At 43.3% G+C, this 22,390-nt stretch overlaps 1 long non-coding RNA gene across 1 annotated transcript; it reads left to right on the top strand.

Moving 5' to 3' along the window:
- The first annotated feature begins 4,904 nt into the window (after positions 1-4,904).
- LOC142750950 (uncharacterized) lies at positions 4,905-12,047 on the top strand. Its single transcript, XR_012882648.1, has 3 exons — positions 4,905-4,959; positions 5,444-5,564; positions 11,359-12,047. It is a non-coding gene; the product is annotated as an uncharacterized LOC142750950 (long non-coding RNA).
- The last annotated feature ends 10,343 nt before the right edge of the window (positions 12,048-22,390 follow it).

Genomic DNA, 22,390 nt, shown 5'->3' with positions numbered 1-22,390 from the left:
TCCAAAACCACTCAGATGTGGCGCACACTATTGAGCGCCACATCTGAGGGGTTAAACGGGTGAGATCGATACTAATTTCGATCTCGCCCGTTCGAGCAGGTCTGCTCCCAGCTGAAAGCAGGGAGATTTATCTGCTCCCTTGTGTGCTTATTTATTCCGATGCAGCGCAGGGAAAAAAAAGGCTACTGCATCGGCATAAACCCTGTTAGTGGCCACCGTAAAAACACTAAGGGACGGTCACTAACGGGTTAAGCATTGAGTGGCACAGCTACCTAGACACTGTATGGTGCATTATATTGCAGTGTATAGTGGTGGCAGCGATGTAAGGGTATGTTCACACGGCGGGGGTCCGTAACGGCTGAAATTACGGGGATGTTTCAGCCTGAAAACATCCCCGTAATTTCAGCCGTACCGGCATGTGCAGGCGCTTGAACGCCGCGTCAATTACGGCCGTAATTAGCGCTGCTATTCATTGGAGTCAATGAATAGCGGCTCCAATTACGGCCAAAGAAGTGACATGTCACTTCTTCTACGCGGGCGTCAATTTACGCGCCGTCATTTGACAGCGGCGCGTAAATATACGCCTCGTGTGAACAGACAAACGTCTGCCCATTGCTTTCAATGGACAGATGTTTGTCAGCGCTATTGAGGCGCTATTTTCGGGCGTAATTCGGGGCAAAAACGCCCGATTTACGTCCGTAAATAGGCCGTGTGAACATACCCTAAGGCATGGTTACTTACGCAACTGTATGTAAGTGTTATTTGGCCAAAATATGCTATTGTTATCTGGGCATTATACTGATTTAAATTTGTAGTTAAAGGGGTTGTTCTGGCATGGGAGGGTTTTTCACACTGATGACCTATCCACATTATCGGTCATCAGTATATGATCGGTGGAGGTCCAACCTGTTCCAACTGCCTCTGGGCTCCGGATTTCTGTGCAGTAATCAGATGGTTCCGGTCACAGTATACTGCAGCACGGCCTCTATACTGTGTACGGAGCCATCTGCTTCCGACACCGACCACTTGATAACATCTGCTGCCCAGAAGATCGGTGCTGCAACCGGGTGTCGGACCCCCACCGATCATAAATTGATAACCTATACCAGAGTTTCCCAACCTTTTCAGGCTTGAGGCACCACAGGGAAAAAAAAAATTCTCAGGGCACCCCTAACAAAAATTATTGACAAAAAAATGGCTAAAAACAAGCACCACATTCTTAGGGTATGTTCACACAAAGTTTTTGGTATTTTGAGGCAGATTTTGAATTGACAGCGTTGCTTGACTTTTTTTCTCTGTGTTTTTTGGCCAAATTTTTTCGTAAGCCGTTGAAGCGCATTCAAAAACCGCAGACAAAAAAAGCACCAAACGAGTGCCACAGGTTTTTTCTGCCTCCTATTAATTTCAATGGGCGGTCAGAGGAGTAAACCACTCAGAGACCATCACCCCCCCCCCCTCACTCACAGTAATGACCATCAGCCCCCCACTCACAGTAAAATTACCATCAGCCCCCCACTCACAGTAAAATAACCATCAGACCCCAACTCACAGTAAAATGACCATCAGCCCCCCACTCACAGTAAAATGACCATCAGCCCCCCACTCACAGTAATGACCATCAGCCCCCAACTCACAGTAAAATGACCATCAGCCCCCACTCACAGTAAAATTACCATCAGCCCCCCACTCACAGTAATGACCATCAGCCCCCAACTCACAGTAAAATGACCATCAGCCCCCCCACTCACAGTAAAATTACCATCAGCCGCCCCACTCATAGTAATGACCATCAGCCCCCCACTCACAGTAAAATGACCATCAGCCCCCAACTTATTGTGTGATTTCAATGGACATTACAGGGAGGAGATATAAGAGGAGAGAACTACAACTCCCAGCATGTCTGGACTTATTATGTGATATCAGAAACTGTTATTATGGGATATCAGAGGACATTACAGGGAGGAGGTATAAGAGGAGAGAACTACAACTCCCAGCATGTCCAGGATGTTATTATGGGATATCAGAGGACATTACAGGGAGGAGGTATAAGAGGAGAGAACTACAACTACCAGCATGTCCAGACTTATTATGTGATATCAGAGGACATTACAGGGAGGAGGCAAAAGAGGAGAGAACTACAACTCCCAGCATGTCCAGACTGTTATTATGGGATATCAGAGGACATTACAGGGAGGAGGTATAAGAGGACATAACTACAACGACCAACATGTCCAGACTGTTATTATGGGATATCAGAGGACATTACAGGGAGGAGGTATAAGTGGAGAGAACTACAACTCCCAGCATGTCCAGGATGTTATTATGGGATATCAGAGGACATTACAGGGAGGAGGTATAAGAGAGAACTACAACTACCAGCATGTCCAGGATGTTATTATGGGATCTCAGAGGACATTACAGGAGGAGGTATAAGAGGAGAGAACTACAACTCCCAGCATGTCCAGGTTGTTATTATGGGATATCAGAGGATATTACAGGAGGAGGTATAAGAGGAGAGAACTATAACTACCAGCATGTCCAGGCTGTTATTATGTGATATCAGAGGATATTACAGGGAGGAGGTATAAGAGGAGAGAACTACAACTCCCAGCATGTCCAGGATGTTATTATGGGATATCAGAGGACATTACAGGGAGGAGGTATAAGAGAGAACTACAACTACCAGCATGTCCAGGATGTTATTATGGGATCTCAGAGGACATTACAGGAGGAGGTATAAGAGGAGAGAACTACAACTCCCAGCATGTCCAGGTTGTTATTATGGGATATCAGAGGATATTACAGGAGGAGGTATAAGAGGAGAGAACTACAAATCCCAGCATGTCCAGGATGTTATTATGGGATATCAGAGGACATTACAGGGAGGAGGTATAAGAGGAGAGAACTACAAATCCCAGCATGTCCAGGATGTTATTATGGGATATCAGAGGACATTACAGGGAGGAGGTATAAGAGAGAACTACAACTAGCAGCATGTCCAGACTGTTATTATGGGATATCAGAGGACATTACAGGGAGGAGGTATAAGAGGAGAGAACTACAACTACCAGCATGTCCAGGACGTTATTATGGGATATCAGAGAACATTACAGGGAGGAGATATAAGAGGAGAGAACTACAACTACGAGCATGTCCAGGACGTTATTACGGGATATCAGAGGACATTACAGGAGGAGGTATAAGAGGAGAGAACTACAACTTCCAGCATGTCCAGGCTGTTATTATGGGATATCAGAGGACATTACAGGGAGGAGGTATAAGAGAGAACTACAACTACCAGCATGTCCAGGACGTTATTGTGGGATATCAGAGAACATTACAGGGAGGAGGTATAAGAGGAGAGAACTACAACTACGAGCATGTCCAGGACGTTATTACGGGATATCAGAGGACATTACAGGAGGAGGTATAAGAGGAGAGAACTACAACTTCCGGCATGTCCAGACTGTTATTATGGGATATCAGAGGACATTACAGGGAGGAGGTATAGGAGAGAACTACAACTAGCAGCATGTCCAGGCTGTTATTATGGGATATCAGAGGACATTACAGAGAGGAGGTATAAGAGGAGAGAACTACAACTCCCAGCATGTCCAGGACGTTATTATGTGATATCAGAGGACATTACAGGGAGGAGGTATAAGAGGAGAGAACTACAACTCCCAGCATGTCCAGGCTGTTATTATGGGATATCAGAGGACATTACAGAGAGGAGGTATAAGAGGAGAGAACTACAACTCCCAGCATGTCCAGGACGTTATTATGTGATATCAGAGGACATTACAGAGAGGAGGTATAAGAGGAGAGGACTACAACTACCAGCATTCCCCTGGCTCCATTTCTCACACAACTGCTAACAAACTAAAGAAAAAAAAGACTTACCCTGCACAACGTTAATGGCTCCTCTCCCGCCGTCAGGCTTTTCTAGTGGGAAGCGGTGAGCGGTACTTGTAACAGACGTCCGCGCGTCACGTCTGCTACAACGTCGGGGGCGAAGCTTGTAGCAAAAAAATATTTATAGATTTTCTTTGCAGCGGATGAGCGGAGTGCCGCGGCACCCCGGGACGGTTCACACGGCACCCCAGGGTACCGCGGCATCCCGGTTGGGAACCACTGACCTATACTGTGGATAGGTCATAAGTATGAAAAACCCGGACAACCTCTCTATGGAGTATTTGTACAATGTAAGAACATACCATATGCGGGGGAAGTGCTCGAATAAAAGGTAACGCACAGCATAACTGTTCTTCGCTTAGCACAACTGCATACAAATGATACGACAGATGCATGGAGCCAGGGACTATGTAGTTATATGACTGCCATGTGACTGCATAGAAATAATGCCACAAAGATGGCAAGTCACAGTGTTGTCACCATATACAGTTTGGTCAATGGGGAGCGTGGGGGCAAAATCGCAACAGGGTATATATAAGTTATTACTTTTTTATTTTACAAAGCACAAAAATATTTTAATATCCCAGAAAACCCACAAAGAATGGGTTCGTATAAAGTCCTCCATAGAGACTCTGCAGCCGTTGTACTGTAAGAGATTATAGGAGCTATGTACAGTATAATTCCTCGGAGCTTAACTTGAAATCGTGTTATTTGTCCAGACGAAGAAGGCTGGATGCAAATCTGGAATCAATAAGACATACTCGCTAAATAAAAGCCAGATGTTTCCTTTGTTACTGCATCATTGCGATACGTCTTTTATTCCTTTTTATTTATGTAAAAATATTAAAATATCAGCTTCCTGTGAGGCTGCGGCCCGACTCTTCTGTCAGGATAAAGCTTTTCCTGTTTTTAATCGAATTATCACACAGCTCATGTGTTATTGATCGTAAATGGGTGAACAAAATGGAGCATTGTCCTTTGTGTCAGATGTGATGGACTTTATTTTTTTTCCACAGGAAATGCCAACTTCAAATAAAAAATAAGGTGAGGATTTTTTTTTGGAAGGGGCCCTGATGACCCACTTTAATGCTGTGACAATCTATCACCCACAGAGTACTGGCACGCTCTATCAACCTCTCGGAACTGACAATAGAGGAATAGAGAGGACTATTTAAAGTGCAGATTCTTGTGCCTGCCAAAAGGATTAAGAAACATTCTGTGTGTTAACAACCATGCAATATAACACTGCACTCTTGTTCTGCACAGCTAAGCTTTAAAGATGGAACCTTTAGATTCCAGGTTGATAGCTGAAAAACAGCCCCCACCCCCGCCGTCTCTGTCGCGACAGGAGACTCGTAAATAGGCGTGAAAACCCCAGTGGTAATGAAATTTCATAGCACAGTAACCCCCGTATTCCCGCGCTGTAGCAGCTGTTGATTTTATATTATCCTTTATGTCCATATTAAGACAAAAACAGACCCGGCTATTGCCAAGTGCTAATATTGGCCATTTGTTTTCCTATAAACAGAATGACAGGAAGCTGCGGCTGAATGTGTCCTCGCAAACAGAAAGGAGGGAACAGGAAAAGGGAATTGCCAGCCGAGACCATTCCTTCCTTTCCTGCCGTGGGGAAGAGTAAAGGGTTAATGGTACATTTATAAGCATCCTGTGATTCCCTGTTGTCTAGGAAACGGCTGGGATGAAACCTAAATCTATAAAATCACATTAGAACATCTGCCACAGGTTTGAAGATCAAAATTCTACACATTGCCAATGGCACCATCTGGTGGCCAAACTCAGATACTGCTCTTGACCCAGATTCTATAGGTTAATGTATTTGTTTAAGAACATATGCTAAGTACATGACATGTTAAGACTAGTTCACACTGACCTTAAGACAAGGAATGGCTTAACTGATGAATTTAAAGTGAATGATGGCCATTTTCTCACTACATAACGGCGGTGGAATATACCAAAATGTGGCCTGCGACCATTTGCTGTGTAGTGAGAAAAACCGCCAGCTCTCTGTAACAGAACCAAATTGCTAGCGGTTCCAATATATTTTACATCAGTAATGCTACAGTAATGTCAAACATTATTTTTGGCGGGAGAGAGCATGAGACGTTGGGAACATTCTTAGAGTCATGTGCAGAGTATAGAGAGTAGAATGTATATACTGTACAATACATCATTGATGCGAACCATATTGTAATGTTGACTGATGTATAATTAGTTGGATGTTTTCCAGGCGACCGAATTCATAGCAGCGAAGTACACAAACTGACCAAAACCAGATTCAATGCCTCTATAGTTGTGTGGTCTGCATGCTTTAAAAAGCATTACATAGGTGACATGTGATAGAAGAGCATGGGTGGTGAGCTTCAAGTATATCACATTAACTTCACCATAAAATATGGACGCAGTTTTGGCCGCACTTACTGACTGTTGTCTGTGCTGTAAGGAGGGGGAAAGGGGAATGTGAGACTCAAAAGTAAACTGCATATTCAATCTGATGCCAGCTTTAAGTATTAGTGACATGGCATAGAGTTGGCACTGTGAGCCCAGTCACTGGTTCTGTCAAAAGCAAATGCTTTGGACTATTTCTTACAGAAAAGTAGAAAGATGTATAAAAAATGAACCATAGGGTAATGAGTTAATAGAGGACAGTTTTTCCACCAATGCTGCTGTTACTATGGCTTTCTCCGCACTCATACCCTAAATCATCAAAAAGCGTGTCCCATGTTTAAATGGTCACTAACTTTTCAACAAAGTTTGAATAAATGAATAGTACAAGTGTATATAAAAAAATTACTCTTTCTCCACTTCAGTTCTTGGATTCACAGCTACACTGCTCGTTACTGCTGTATGATGTCCTCCATTCTTCTGTTGTTTCTGAGGGTGTGCTACCAAGAGATAGGGGAGCAGGATGTTCCCTTTCCTATGTGTGCTATGAATGGGAGACATCGTAGGCAGGGGCGTAACTAGGAAAGACTGGGCCCCATAGCAAACTTTTGACTAGGGCCCCCCCTCTGCTGGGTATCACGCAACCCCCCCCTTTGTAGATAGTGCCTCCCTATAGATTCCACCACACAGCGCCCCCCTATAGATAGCACCATACACAGCCCCCTGCAGATAACGCCATACAGCCCCCCTGTAGATAACGCCATACAGACCCCCTCTGTAGATAACGCCATACAGCCCCCCTGTAGATAACGCCATACAGTCCCCCCTGTAGAGAATGCCATACAGCCCCCCCTGTAGATAATGCCATACAGAACCCCTCTGTAGATAACGCAATGTACCCCCCCCCCCCAAAAAAAAACGGCCTATAGTTTGTCCTACAAAAGACATGCATCCCCTATCCACAGGATAGGGGATACATGTGTGATCGCTGGCAGCGATAAGGAGAATGGGGGACCGAAAGTCCCCCGAAGTTCTCCATGACTAACCTCGGACTTCCGGCGTCTGCGCAGTTCAATAAAAATGAAAGGAGCGCTAGTCACGCATGCGCACAAGCGCGACCGGCGCTCCATTCATTTCTACGGAGCTGCCGACACAGACCCCGGAAGTCCGAGGTTTGTCATGGAGAACTTAGGGGGGACTTTCGGTCCCCCGTTCTCCTCATCGCTGCCAGCGATCACACATGTATCCCCTATCCTGTGATTAGGGGATACATGTCTTATGTAGGAACAACCCCTTCAGTGGCGTCGTGCTGTAGCAGCCATAGCGGCTGCTAGCGGAGCCTGCTGCCATGGGAGGGGGCCGTGCCGGCGGGTGGCACGGGCCCCCTCATGCTGCAGGCCCTGTAGAAGTCGCTACGGCTGCTATAGCGGTAGTTACGCCACTGCGTATAGGTTTGTATGGCGTAAAACTACAGCTCCCAGCATGGCCGGAACAATGGTAAGGATATGCTGGGAGATGCGGTTTCACAAAAAAAATCCTATCACCATCATCTCGCTGCAGATCATACAGTGACTACATTACTGATTAGAGGCAGAATAAACATTTACATTAAGTGACTCACCGGTGACGTCTCAGATTCTAGTTCTTTTCTTCTCCCTCCGGTTCAGACATCTATGATGGATTTCTACCGGCCATGACCCATTTCTGCAGTTTTCCGTTCAGATGTCTTCAGCTTCTCACTTTTAAAACATTTCTGCACCTGTAAACAAAGTTAAAATTCTCAACACATCTAAATATAACTGTCACAAACACACAACGTGGCCCCTGTAGATAGTGACCTACATAGAAGCCCCTATAGATAGTGCCCACATATGGACTCCAGAGCTGCAAGGCAATAGTGCTAACCACTGAGCCACAGTGCTGCCCTACATATAGCTTCCCCTATAGTTCTTGCTCCACGTATAGCCCACCTCTGTACATAGTGTCTCACATATAGCTCCCCCTGTATATAGTGTCCCACATATAGCCCACCCCTGTAGACTGTGCACTACATATAGCCACCCTGTTGCTAGTGCCCCACAGGTAACCCACCCCTGTATATAGTGGCCCACATATAGACCCCCCTGTATATAGTGGCCCACATATAGACCCCCCCTGTATATAGTGGCCCACATATAGAGCCCCCTGTATATAATGGCTCACATATAGAGCCCCCTGTATATAGTGGCCAACATATAGACCCCCCCTGTATATAGTGGCCCACATATAGAGCCCCCTGTATATAATGGCCCACATATAGAGCCCCCTGTATATAGTGTCCCACATATAGCCCACCCCTGTAGACTGTGCACTACATATAGCCACCCTGTTGCTAGTGCCCCACAGGTAACCCACCCCTGTATATAGTGGCCCACATATAGACCCCCCTGTATATAGTGGCCCACATATAGACCCCCCCTGTATATAGTGGCCCACATATAGAGCCCCCTGTATATAATGGCTCACATATAGAGCCCCCTGTATATAGTGGCCAACATATAGACCCCCCCTGTATATAGTGGCCCACATATAGAGCCCCCTGTATATAATGGCCCACATATAGAGCCCCCTGTATATAGTGTCCCACATATAGCCCACCCCTGTAGACTGTGCACTACATATAGCCACCCTGTTGCTAGTGCCCCACAGGTAACCCACCCCTGTATATAGTGGCCCACATATAGACCCCCCTGTATATAGTGGCCCACATATAGACCCCCCCTGTATATAGTGGCCCACATATAGAGCCCCCTGTATATAATGGCTCACATATAGAGCCCCCTGTATATAGTGGCCAACATATAGACCCCCCCTGTATATAGTGGCCCACATATAGAGCCCCCTGTATATAATGGCCCACATATAGAGCCCCCTGTATATAGTGGCCCACACCCCCACATATAGACCCCCCCTGTAGCTACTGCCCCACATATAGACCCCCCTGTAGCTACTGCCCCACATATAGAACCCTATATATAATAGCCCACATAAAGATGACCCCCCCCCCACTATAGATAATGCCATTCACATTTTTATGAGGGGAAAAAAACAAAAACTTGACATACTCACATTCTCCGGTTCCCACGCTGTTCACTGGCGATGCAGACATGCTCTCTTCTGAGCATGTCTGCAGGAGCTGAACGAGCGTCCTCCAATGACGCTGATTGGCGGGGCAGAATGACTTGCCCCGCCAATCAGCACCTTCTAAGCATGGAAGCGGCGCGATGATGTCATCGCGCCGCTAGCCAATCAGTGTCATTGTAAGGCACTGGATGGTCAGGCACGGAACATGCCCGGCCATTCAGTGCTAATACATGTATTTGGCTGCCGCTAGCACTGGGGCCCCCTCCGGTGCTAGCGACACCTACAGGCATGAGAGCGAGGGCCTGTGTAAGGCTCGGCGTCGCGGGCCCCACAGTAGCGACGCTACCGCTGTAGTAGCCATAACGGCTGCTAGCGGCGCCACCGGGCCCCCTCAAGCCCCGGGCCCCGTAGCAGCCGCTACTGCTGCTACCGCGGTAGTTACGCCACTGATCGTAGGAGTTAGACTTCACCCATTAGCTCAGGGAAAACTGAGAAAAGAGACTGAGACTGCAGAGGGGAAAACTGCAAAAAAATAAAATGACGGATTCAAGTCATATAATGGCCAGAAATAGTGTTTTCCTCATGTGCACACACATGACAGCCTAATCTGAAAAGTCACCTGAAAAGTTAGGTACGCTTTAATAAAACTGGGAAAAACTCCAAATAGCTAAAAATAACAAATGATACAATACTAACCTTTTAAAATGCCCACCAGGCCTGCTCCACATGTTCCTGGTCCCCAAACTGGCATTCGTCACATGACCTGCAGCGATGACTTTCATACCCACTGAAAGTTCATATATCAGAATATTAACACAATGGCTTTGCAAATATATTCAAAAGATTCTATAGGGCAACATACTAGGGAAGGTTTATCAATATATTTACGCCATTTTTGTGCCGAAAATAAATACAAAAATAATATGTAATTTAAGCCAAACACCGTATTTATGAAGCTCTTATACTGTACATATAAATGTGTCGTAAAATTGGACGGGGTTTCCGAGTTGTACCGAGCGTGACTCATTTATTAAAACTTTTCAGCAGCTAGTAATTGTTGGAAAAAACAATGCTGTAGATCTGAGCTGGTTTTATATGAAGACAACAGCAGATTCATAAACAAGACGTGGCTTGTTGTTGTCGCACACTGCATTAGGGAAAAGACTGGCACATGGTTAGTACGGTGTGCTGGAATTGATAAATCTGCCTTAAAGGGGTTGTCCACTACTGGACAACTGAAGACCTATCCACCAGATAAGTCATCAGCACATGATCTGTGGGGGTCCGATACCTGGACCCCGCACCGTTAAACCGCTCCAGCTGCCTCCGAGCATCGGACGTACATGCCGGAAGCAGTTGGCTCCGGCCACTGAATAGCGGCTGAGCTGTAGTACTGCAGTTCTGCTCCTATCCAACTGCTTCCGGCCCCGTACATTGCACAATGGGCCATAACATCCGATGCACGTAGGCAGCCGGAGCTGCTTAACGGTGCAGGGTCCGGGTGTCGGACCCGCCCCGATGATATACTGATGACCTATCCGGTGGACAACCCCTTTAATGAGACTGAAATGTTTCAAATCTGGTGCCAAAGAGCTAATCTCAAGGATGCCAAGGTTGCAATGGGAGTCGATTACATGAATGGGCACGCTGAGTGGGCACACTACATGCATATACTCAGACGGGTAACTTGAAGCTCCTGGGCCCCAATGCAAAACCTGTAACAGGGCCCCATCACACGTCATTTATAATACTGGTCTCCTCATGCATCCCAGTTTTCATCTTTATTTCTTGTGCAATCTTTAACATTAGTTATATTTTTCTTTCTAATATAAATTTATGTTTTAATTCTATTACATCTAATTCAATAGATTAAATGGTCGTGAGGCTGTTTTAACTCTTTCATTGACTATCCTGTAGTTTCTTCCGTCTATGAAGTCATTGGGAAATATAATGTGGCGGTGTAAGGAAATAGGATATTTACACGGATGAATGATGGAGGGATCTGCTTTCCTAGACAAAGGACGGAGTCAGCAGATGGCCTTCATCAACAGGAGGACAAGCAGGAAATCACTGACTTTGTGAATAACAAGTTACATTCTTCTCGACTATGGAAATATCTCAAGTGCGATCTGTGTTTATATCAACGTGCTGACACTTTCTTGCCCAAGAATTCGTTTAAGACCTATTGTACTGCTGGTATAATTAAAAACAGGCTGGCTGCCTGGTCTGGTGTCCCATAGGTTCATCTGGTTTAGTGTTTCACTATCTCAAGTATAATGTACAGAATGAAACCTATGAACCATTTCAGGGAATAGGACTGCAATTTTTGGAAAGAAGGGTTAACAACCCATAAGGGGGCCACAAAATACACTATCTATAGCAGCGGAATGCACATATATCATAAGGTCCAATAGCTCAGAACGGGCTCCACCCGATACGGAGAGATCTGCCAAATGTACTACGCATTATTTTTAATTAACCCCTTAATGACCAGCCTATTTTAGACCTTAATGACCAAGCCATTTTTTACGTTTTTCCCTCGTCTCATTCAAAGAGCTATAGCCTTTTCATTTTTGCATCGACATAGCTGTATAAGGTCTTGTTTTTTGCGGGACTAGTTGTAATTTTTAATAGCACCATTTTGAGGTACATTGAATTTATTGATTAACTTTTATTAACTTTTTTTGGGGGGGGGGATAGAAAAAAAACAGCAATTTCACCTCACTTTTTTGCGTCCTAAATTTACGACATTTACCGTGTGGTATAAATAACACAATACCTTTATTCAGCGGGTTGTTACGATTGCAACAATACCAAATTTGTATAGTTTTTGTATGTTTTACTACTTTTACACAGTGAAAACACTTTTTTTTCAAAATTATTTGTTTTTGTGCCTCCATATTTGAAGAGCTGTAACGTTTTTATTTTTTCGCCGATGCAATTGTATGAGGGCTTTTTTTTGCGGGACGACTTGTAGTTTTTATCGGTACCATTTTGGAGTAGATGCGACTTTTTGATCACTTTTTCTCAAATTTTTTTTTAAGGCTGGATTCAAAGAAAACAGCAATTTTTTTCTCAATTTTTTTTTTAAGGCTGGATTCAAAGAAAACAGCAACTTTTTTTTTTTTTTCACTTTTTATTATACTTTTTTTTTTACTTTTTTACTAGTCCCACTAGGGGACTTCACTGTGCGATTATCCAATCGCATTTATAATACACTGCAATACTTCTGTATTGAAGTATTATGACTGTCCGTGTAAAACGGACAGGCATCTGCTAGGTCATGCCAGAGGCATGATATAGCAGGCATTCACCACAGCCAGACCTGGGGGCCACAGACACTCGCCGGGTGTCAGTGGGATGAGAGGGAGATCCCTCCCTCTCTCTAAAACCACTCAGATGCGGTGCACGCTATTTAGCACCACATCTGAAGGGTTAAACGGGTGAGATCGATACTAATATCGATCTCACCCGGTCGAGCAGGGACGCTCCCAGCCCTCAGCTACCTCTGGCAGCTGAGAGCAGGGAGATTTAACGGCTCCCTGCTCTGTTTACTTATTCCGATGCAGCGACGTAAAAAGTCTATGGCATCAGAATAAGGCCCGTTAGTGACCGACGTAGAAACACTATGGGCCGGTCACTAACGGGTTAAAGTCCTTGATTCCATTTAAAGGTCCAAAAGTCTATGCAGGTTAATTTCATAATAGATATCTGTATAAGGAAGCTCTATTTTTCTGACTTAATAAATGATATAATTCTGGCTGCAAGCGGTAACCACTAGGGGGAGCTTACTGCCTATGGATTTATACAGCTAGTCTTGAACTCATTGTGAGCTGTTTAAATCTATATGCAGTGGCAGCTGCAGGTAGCCACAATATCATGGCAAATAGGGGATGTAGTTTAGAGCAGAGCGTCTTTCCACCATTGGCCCCTTAGCAATTCCGTTTCCTGCCTCTATTGTATTTACTCCACTTATTTTTAGGTTTTCCCCTTTCTAACCCCAAGGTCCAGTATCCAGAGTAAATCTACATTATAGAACTGTGGTAAAATCTGCATCGAAGGTCAGCAGTCAGAGCAATTCCAAGTGGAATTGCTTTTTAACATTTAAAGAGGTATATACACCTTATATAGTGATGGCATTCAAGTAAATAGGGCCAGCTGCAGTACTCTGCACGGCAGGGAGCGCCACTGTGAACGGAAAAGGATGCAGTACTAAATGAGCTCTGTGGCCCCGTCATGTTCAGGTCGGACCCTAACTGATCATAAAGTGATGGCATATCCTGGCGATATGTCATCACTTCAAGAGATGGGAATAACCCTTTAATTACTAATTCTATAGGTATCAGACCATGGCAGCCAGACACATCTATTCATTGCCTTATTGAACTGAATACATAAAGACGTATTATGTTTTTATTGATGCATTGTTGTTACATTGTTGTCCATTTAATCACCACACTTTTGAAAGAAACGGCAGCCACAGACAAATGTCATTTGAATGACTTTTGTATAGCATACCATCACATGACCATCAATAATAGATCTACCAGTGTCAGTAAGGAGGAGCAAAAGCCATAAAGAAATTTGTTTCACAATGTATACTCATGGGCTAATAGTGAACTGTTGATTACTGCAGAGGATTATGGGAATATGGGCTGATTAGAGTCAGATGGGGCACAGGGATAGCTGCATTTTCTGCTGTATGATTGAAGCTTGGCCCTTAGCATCTCCTTGGTAGGAGTCTTGTTTCTCAATTCTTTAAATGTGGGAATATTAAAGCAGTCTGAGTTCAACATTTAACGTCTTACAGCCTGGTACGTATCTGTTGGAAATCTCTTCTTTTTTTTTTTTTGTAAACTCTACAGAGGAAGCTGACTTAATGAATGACCAGAATCCCAGAGGGCCTGACCCGCAGACCTCTAACACTCTGCAGTTGGGAGACAAGAATGGAAAAAACAACATGTGCGTTTCCCAAAGAAAACATTTTTCATGAGCCTCATTCCTTCAGATGCTTCAGATTTCTTGGCTTTCTCAGAAACTCGTAAACTACAAGTCTTTGCTATGAGAGGCACATACTTCTCATTCTTTTTCTCCTGTATTTATACAGTCTCTGACACCTAGGTTTTAAACCCATCAATAATTACTGAAAAATCCTGTCCAAATTCTAACATAGATAGATAGATAGATAGATAGATAGATAGATAGATAGATAGATAGATAGATAGATAGATAGATAGATAGATAGATAGATAGATAGATAGATAGATAGATAGATGGATGATAGATAGATAGATAGATAGATAGATAGATAGATAGATAGATAGATAGATAGATAGATAGATAGATAGATAGATAGATAGATAGATACTAATAGAACAGGAATATATTAACTACAAAAGGAATTTACAAATGCCAACTAATGGTTATGTGTGATGGTGTTTTCTTGCCTCCGTTCCTGTTGCTATGTATGATTTATTAGCATGTCATTTACTTTCTTACCACATGAGTATATAGAATAAAGGTTTGCCTTGCTATAAGAACACTAAGCCGTCGTCCAGTGACATTTGGCACAGATGTTACTCATTACATTGTGTGGAGCAAATCTGGAACAATTTTCACATCTCCAGAACTGAAAAGCAATGTGCCTCATGGGAAAATTGTTATATGCTGGGAAAAAAATCACATTCTTAACCTATAGCTCTCCAAATCTCTGTGTTACAGAAGAACTATGAGAATATCCTTGAATATGAAGTGTTTTTTCTGTTGACTTGATGTTCACAATATGCGTTAACTAACATGACGTAAATCTGTAAATCTCCTATAATACCACGTTATATCTACCTTATATACACATTAGCATTTATTAGACCAGAGCACATTTGTCCAATTGGTGGCCCGTGGCTGATAGACAAAAATTTAAATTATGGGTTAACCTCTTTACTCCGAATCCCCACATTCACCTCCTTCTGAAACTGAAATAAATACATAACTATATACACCCAAATGATATTAATGACAGCACTTACACTTCATATTCTTCTCCTCTTGGAATCAGAGGAAATCTTGACTCTAGTGATTTGGAAGGTCTGAAGGAACACCTACAATATAATTTTAAAGATTCAGTCAAATCATGTCATTTCCCTTAGGCGTAGTGTAGTATTCTAGCCTAATCTGGTCGTAATAACGTTTGTACGCTGACCCTATAATAATGGATGGTCCTATTCACAAAAATGTTATGCACAGACACACGCATACTCGATGCCATAAACATAAAGTAAAATGCAGCATGCCGAAAAATTCCCTGAAGAGTCAATAGAGACTCAAAATAATTGAATTCCTAATATGATTTCTAAGATTATCTACAGACATAAAAAACGGATCCAGTACAGATCCAAAAGGTATTTAACATGGATCTACTACAGACAAACAGCCGTAATATGGACAAGCTTATGGAAATCTATACAAATGAAAATTTGCCCCTTTACAAGAACCTTTTCTGAATTTAATACGTCTAATATTTTTACGGTATTGTGAAGGTTTAAAAATCTTTAAAAATCTATAAAGAGACATCTGGTGGACGATGAAGGCATGACAGCTCCTGAACAAACAACGTTAATGTTTTTATCTCATCTCAAGGCGAAAAACGCAGAAAAAAAGTGCAGGCAGTTCAAAATCTGCCTCAAAATTCCTGAAGGAGTTCTGAGACAGTTTTTTTCTGCCTGCAAAAAAACTCTGTGTGAACAGGGCCTTAGTGATAAATCCACAGCCGAAGGTTTCAGTTCATACACATGATTTGCAATGAAAAAATTTGTTTTATGGCCAGGGATCGGCTGCTCTCCCACACTAGTATTTCTGAATTATCCAAGCTTCTCCTTCTCTGCAGACATGAGCAACCCATAAAAACCTGTATTAAGTATGGGTTCTGTACAGCTTTATAGCAGGTCTATCCACAGGTGGTTGTGTGTTGGAAGAAGAGACCATGAAGCACACCATAGTGTGATTCCTATGGTGCGCAGACAGAGACTGTGCTTATTCAAGTAGCTGCACCGCTGCCTTCTCCGTGCACTGCCGCTCCCTCTGCTGCAGGATCCATCGCCGAGAGCACAGCGCACAAGCGAGTGAGTGGGAAACCGTTAGCACAGATTTTTTTAAAGAAAATTTTCCCTCTTTTTCAATGACCCCCATCTCAAGATTTTGCAATAATTTTGGTAATACAAGCTAAACTCAAGTTTTTGACGTAATTTTTGGAAAATTGCTGAGAAACATTTTTTATGTGATTTCGTGTCAAAATTGCAAGGTGCGCAGCCTGGCTCTGATCTCTGCCTTCTTACCGAATAGGAAAGCTGATTGGAGGGGAACCAGTCAGCACTTTTGAATGACAGGTGCTCTTCCAATCTGTCCTCCCCGTCAGTAAGGCTGGTTTCACACCAGTGTAATATGGGCGCAAAAATGTATTTGCATAATTACAGACAATGGGGGGGATTTATTTAGACTTGCGTTTCATATGGCAAAATGTAATACAGTAAAATGCGCCTAATTAATTAATAGGTGCACGCCTCTTAAGAAATGAGATGCTTCTCTGGCCGTCGGTGCGCCACAGAGTCAAATCTACAACAGCCATCAGCATGATTATGGTGAATTTGTTAGGCCGCAGCAAAGCAAAATGTCTGAATCACTGGACAACAATCCCATACCACTTCCACAGTTAGTTGAGTTTGTCTCCTAAGTTAACACTATGACTTATACACTTGCTTCCTGTTATGTTATGCGGCAGTGACCTAAAGAGTCTTATACAATTTCTTAACTGTTTTATGAACAGACACTATGTCCATTACTAATGCAAAACTAAAAGCCTATACTGTAAGATTCCCAAGATTTGAGACCACATTACAAATGAAGAGGTCCAAGATTATCATGTCACCCTAATGACTTTCACACTTCGCTCTTGTGATCTTGTGACTAACTGTATAAAACTTTACTTCTTTCTTTGAGCATGTGATCAAAGTTCTTGTGTTGTTTCTGCCTTAGGGTGATGTGGCTATAAAATATAAGCTAATTGTGTGCTGTTTTCCTCTGTTTCCTTTCTATAGAACTAGAAAGTGCTTGTGACAGTTCATCTGACAGGGACCTAGAATCCCTTTATCAGGCCTGGGGAAACCTACCAGCCTGAGTTGGACAACATCTAAGGCTTTGTTCACATCTGCGCCAGGGCTTCGTTTTGGCGTTCTGTTGGAGCTTTCCATCAGAACTGAGCCCTGACTGACACAAATGGAAACCATAGGTTTCCGTTTGCATCGCCATTGATTTCAATGGTGACAGATCCGGTGCTAATGGTTTCCGTTGTCTCTGTTGTGCAAGGGTTCCGTCGTTTTGACTAAATCAATAGCGTAGACGACTACGGTATTGCTTCCACCAAAACGACGGATCCCTTACACAACAGAGACAACGGAAACCATTAGCAATGAAATCAATGGTCATGCGAACGGAAACCTATGGTTTCCATTTGTGTCAGTCAGGGCTCCATTCTGATGGAAAGCTCAAACAGAACGCCAAAACGAAGCTTTGACGCAGATGTGAACAAAGCCTTAAATGTACAAATGTGTAAATTGGATACTGTGATCAATTTGGCACAGTTTCTGACTGCCTGGTCTAAGCTTATGTTGTCTAAATGAGTGTGGCTCCCAATCTAAATTCCTTATTTGTATTTTTTTTTTTTACGCATGTTGGAGGAAACCCACACAAACATGGGAAGAACATACAAACTTTATGCAGATGTTGGACCTCAGTGCAACAGCGCTAACCACTCAGCCACAGTGCTGCCTGTACTACATTACAACGCCCTCACTTTACAATATTGTAAAGTTAGGGAATGTATCATCTGACCTTTCAAATAGTTTTTATTGAAAAAACGTCTTACCATTTTGTGTCTATAGCTACCATGTAGGTACAGCATGCATCTCCATGGTAACAGACTACAAACAAATCCTGCGTGGTCTGATCCTGTTGTGACACTTCCATCTGTTCCCTAGTTCTTGCTAATATACTGTACATTTAGTAGGTTAGTAAGATGTAGGGAAAAGATTAAAGAATACATGGCAGCAGGATCACACCACACAAGACTTGTTTGTAGTCTGTTACTATGGAGACACAAAGGTACTGTAGACACAAAATAGGTGGATGTTTTGTAATCAAGACTATTTGCAAAGTTGCTTCATTTTTAATTTTAGATGCATTGGAACAATAAAAAAAAAGATTGAGAACGTTTACACAGCCTTTAAGTTTTATTTCATTATATTACAATCAGGGTTGGTATGAAGGGTCGGTGAGGTAAGCACCTGCCTAGGGCGCTATCGAGGAAAGAGGGCAGCACAATTTACGAATATGAAAAGAAAAATCATGACAAATTGAAGAAATAGGATAAACAAATTAAAAAATATTGTTTTCTTTCAACAGCTGTACAGTACCAAGGGAACTTGTCCCACCTCTGCTTAAACTCTAAAGGCTTGAGCTACACGTCGAATTTTAGATGTGAATCAGTTCCGGTAAAATTATGATCATGACCCGATTCCAATTGTCCAACCATGTATTCTTTTGACAGGGTCATCTTCAGGGTCATCTTCAGTGACTGGAGATCTAATTATTACCGTTCTTGATTTGCCATTCTTGAGAAGGACACACATTTCTGCAATGATCTGTATGGTCTGTATGATCTGTATGGTAATATTTAAAAGACAAATATATCAAAAATGATCTTCCTGACTTAACTCTCAATGTTTTGACAGTTTAAGTTAAAGCAATTTAACAAAATAATTATAGGAAGAAAATAGAAAAAATTCCAAAAACAAAAAAAAAAATTACGTTTCACTAAGCATGATGGGTAAGAAAACCATGTGTACTTTACAAATTTAACATGTGTCTTTTATAGATAACCTTTTGATATAGAACTTTTTTGTTTCTTTTATCTAAATCCTCCAAGTACATTATTTTTCTTTCCATTTTACAACCTGGTTTATGTTCCAGTTAACAAGCATCTTCATACAGTTCTCAACATCAATGCAGACAGAACATATTGTAGGCTGTCAGCTAAGCAACAGGTGCGAGGCAGCAAAACCTCTCGAGACTCAAGCACAATAAAGTGTTCTGGGTGAACACCTGCTGCGGCAGATAAATGTAAAGACACCAGAACAACATTCGTGGTTTTTTGCTATTATACAATAGTCACATAAAACATTTTGAAAACAATTTGAAATTTGCTGTTAAAATAAAGAATTGAGACATGAGATGTAACATACAAAACATTAATGAACACGGATTTAGACCACCTGGCAGAGCCCTTACAAAGGGACAGATAATTCCTGCCATTTTTTTTTGTGTCGGATTCTGTATGAAAACTGAGTCTCCATGACGTGCAGTTCAACAGCCGGACGTACAACGTGCAGCGGATATGACATAAAGAAAAGCCCATCTCTGAGACCTCCACTGACCTACACACGGCACTGAACATTTGCCACTTTCCATTGCCATGTACAGTGTTGTTCAATGGAGGCCGTTGATGGACGTGCCTGATCACATGTCCCTCTTCACGGAGGAAGACATTGGCGCTGATCTTCTAATAACTACTGTATGTATTAGTAAGTAGCAAATAATGCTATTTCCCACATATTAGTGAAAATAAACATAAAATGGCCCTTTAGTCTTAGAAGACATCAGAAAGTCAGACGCTGTTTTTTGTTGCAAATTTATTCAGACCGAATCGAATCGGACAGCCGATTCAATCGAATTGGACCTGAAACTAATTTTGGAAAATACGCTCATCTCTAGTTACTATTAACAGGTTCCCGACCGCTGTTTTTACAGCCAGCGGTCAGGGTCCCTGAAGTCCGCCGTGTAGACTAATTAATATAATATAATATAATATAATCAATAACGGTTTATTTTTTTTGTTAGCGGTATTTATCAAATGAGTTGCAAATTGACTAGAAAATATAGTCAAGACATTGACAAGGTTAGAAATAATGATTTTTATTTGAAATAATAATTTTCTCCTTCAAACTTTGCTTTTGTCAAAGAATGCTCCATTTGCAGCAATTACAGCATTGCAGACCTTTGGCATTCTAGCTGTTAATTTGCTGAGGTAATCGGGAGAAATTTCACCCCATGCTTCCAGAAGCCCCTCCCACAAGTTCGATTGGCTTGATGGGCACTTCTTGCGTACCATACGATCAAGCTGCTCCCACAACAGCTCTATGGGGTTGAGATCTGGTGACTGCGCTGGCCACTCCATTACAGATAGAATACCAGCTGCCTGCTTCTTCCCTAAATAGTTCTTGCATAATTTGGAGGTGTGCTTTGGGTCATTGTCCTGTTGTAGGATGAAATTGGCTCCAATCAAGCGCTGTCCACAGGGTATGGCATGGCGTTGCAAAATGGAGTGATAGCCTTCCTTATTCAAAATCCCTTTTACCTTGTACAAATCTCCCACTTTACCAGCACCAAAGCAACCCCAGACCATCACATTACCTCCACCATGCTTGACAGATGGCGTCAGGCACTCTTCCAGCATCTTTTCAGTTGTTCTTCGTCTCACAAATGTTCTTCTGTGTGATCCAAACACCTCAAACTTCGATTCGTCTGTCCATAACACTTTTGTAAAGGATCTGCCAGGCACAGCTTCGGGGTTAACTCCCTTAATTAATCAGTCAGCACCTGAATCTACATCCCTGAGACTGACTCCAGCTTCCACCACTCAGGCTGGCAGGCTTAGGAGTGGGAGAGCCTATCGCAGCCTGGCCAGACTCAGCTAGCTCCCGCCCTCTGTCTATTTATACCTGCAGTTCCTGTTCCTCCTTGCTTGTTATTCTTTTTCGTGTGGTTTCCTGGCCCAGCTACAGCTCCTTCTATTTTGTTCCTGCTCCATACAGACCCTGGCTTACTGACTACTCTTCTGCTCTTCGTTTGGTACCTCGCACACTCCTGGCTTGACTCGGCTCGTTCACCACTCTGGTTGCTCACGGTGTTGCCGTGGGCAACTGCCCCTTTCCCTTGCTTGTATTCCCTTGTATGTTTGTCGTGTTTGTCGTGCACTTACTGAGTGCAGGGACCGCCGCCCAGTTGTACCCCGTCGCCTAGGGCGGGTCGTTGCAAGTAGGCAGGGACAGAGTGGCGGGTAGATTAGGGCTCACTTGTCCGTTTCCCTACCCCCCGGTCATTACATAATAACAAGCCCATACCTAGTCTACCCTGGTCCCTGACACCACTATGGACCCCCGTGAGACCCTGGCTCAGCAAATGCAGGGTCTCTCCCTACAGGTCCAGGCCCTGGCTCAGAGGGTCAACCAGCCTGATGCTACCTTGGTAGTTCCCCTCACCGCACCTCTTGAACCCCACCTCAAGTTGCCCGACCGGTTCTCAGGGGACCGGAGGGCTTTTCTCTCCTTTCGGGAGAGTTGTAGGCTTTACTTTCGTTTAAAGCCTCATTCCTCAGGTTCTGAGAGCCAGCGGGTGAGTATAATTATGTCCCGGCTCCAGGAAGGGCCCCAAGAGTGGGCCTTCTCCTTGGCTCCTGACGCCCCTGAACTTTCCTCCGTTGATTGTTTCTTTTCTGCTCTCGGACTTATTTATGACGAGACTGACAGGACTGCCTTTGCCGAGAGTCAGCTGGTGACCTTACGTCAGGGTAAGAGACCTGTTGAGGAGTATTGCTCTGACTTTAGGAAGTGGTGCGTAGCTTCTCGGTGGAATGACCCTGCCTTAAGGTGCCAGTTTAGGTTGGGTCTGTCGAATGCCCTGAAAGACCTGCTAGTTAGCTATCCCTCTTCCGACTCCCTAGACCAGGCTATGGCTTTAACGGTACGACTTGACCGACGTCTCAGGGAACGACAACATGAACGTTTATGTGTTTTCTCCTCCGACACCCCCATGATGCCTCCCGAAGTTCCGTTGCTTCGTT

This window comes from Rhinoderma darwinii, chromosome 3, assembly GCF_050947455.1.
Source record: "Rhinoderma darwinii isolate aRhiDar2 chromosome 3, aRhiDar2.hap1, whole genome shotgun sequence".
In the NCBI taxonomy this organism is placed as follows: domain Eukaryota; kingdom Metazoa; phylum Chordata; class Amphibia; order Anura; family Rhinodermatidae; genus Rhinoderma; species Rhinoderma darwinii.
This window is presented reverse-complemented; position numbering and strand designations above follow the sequence as displayed.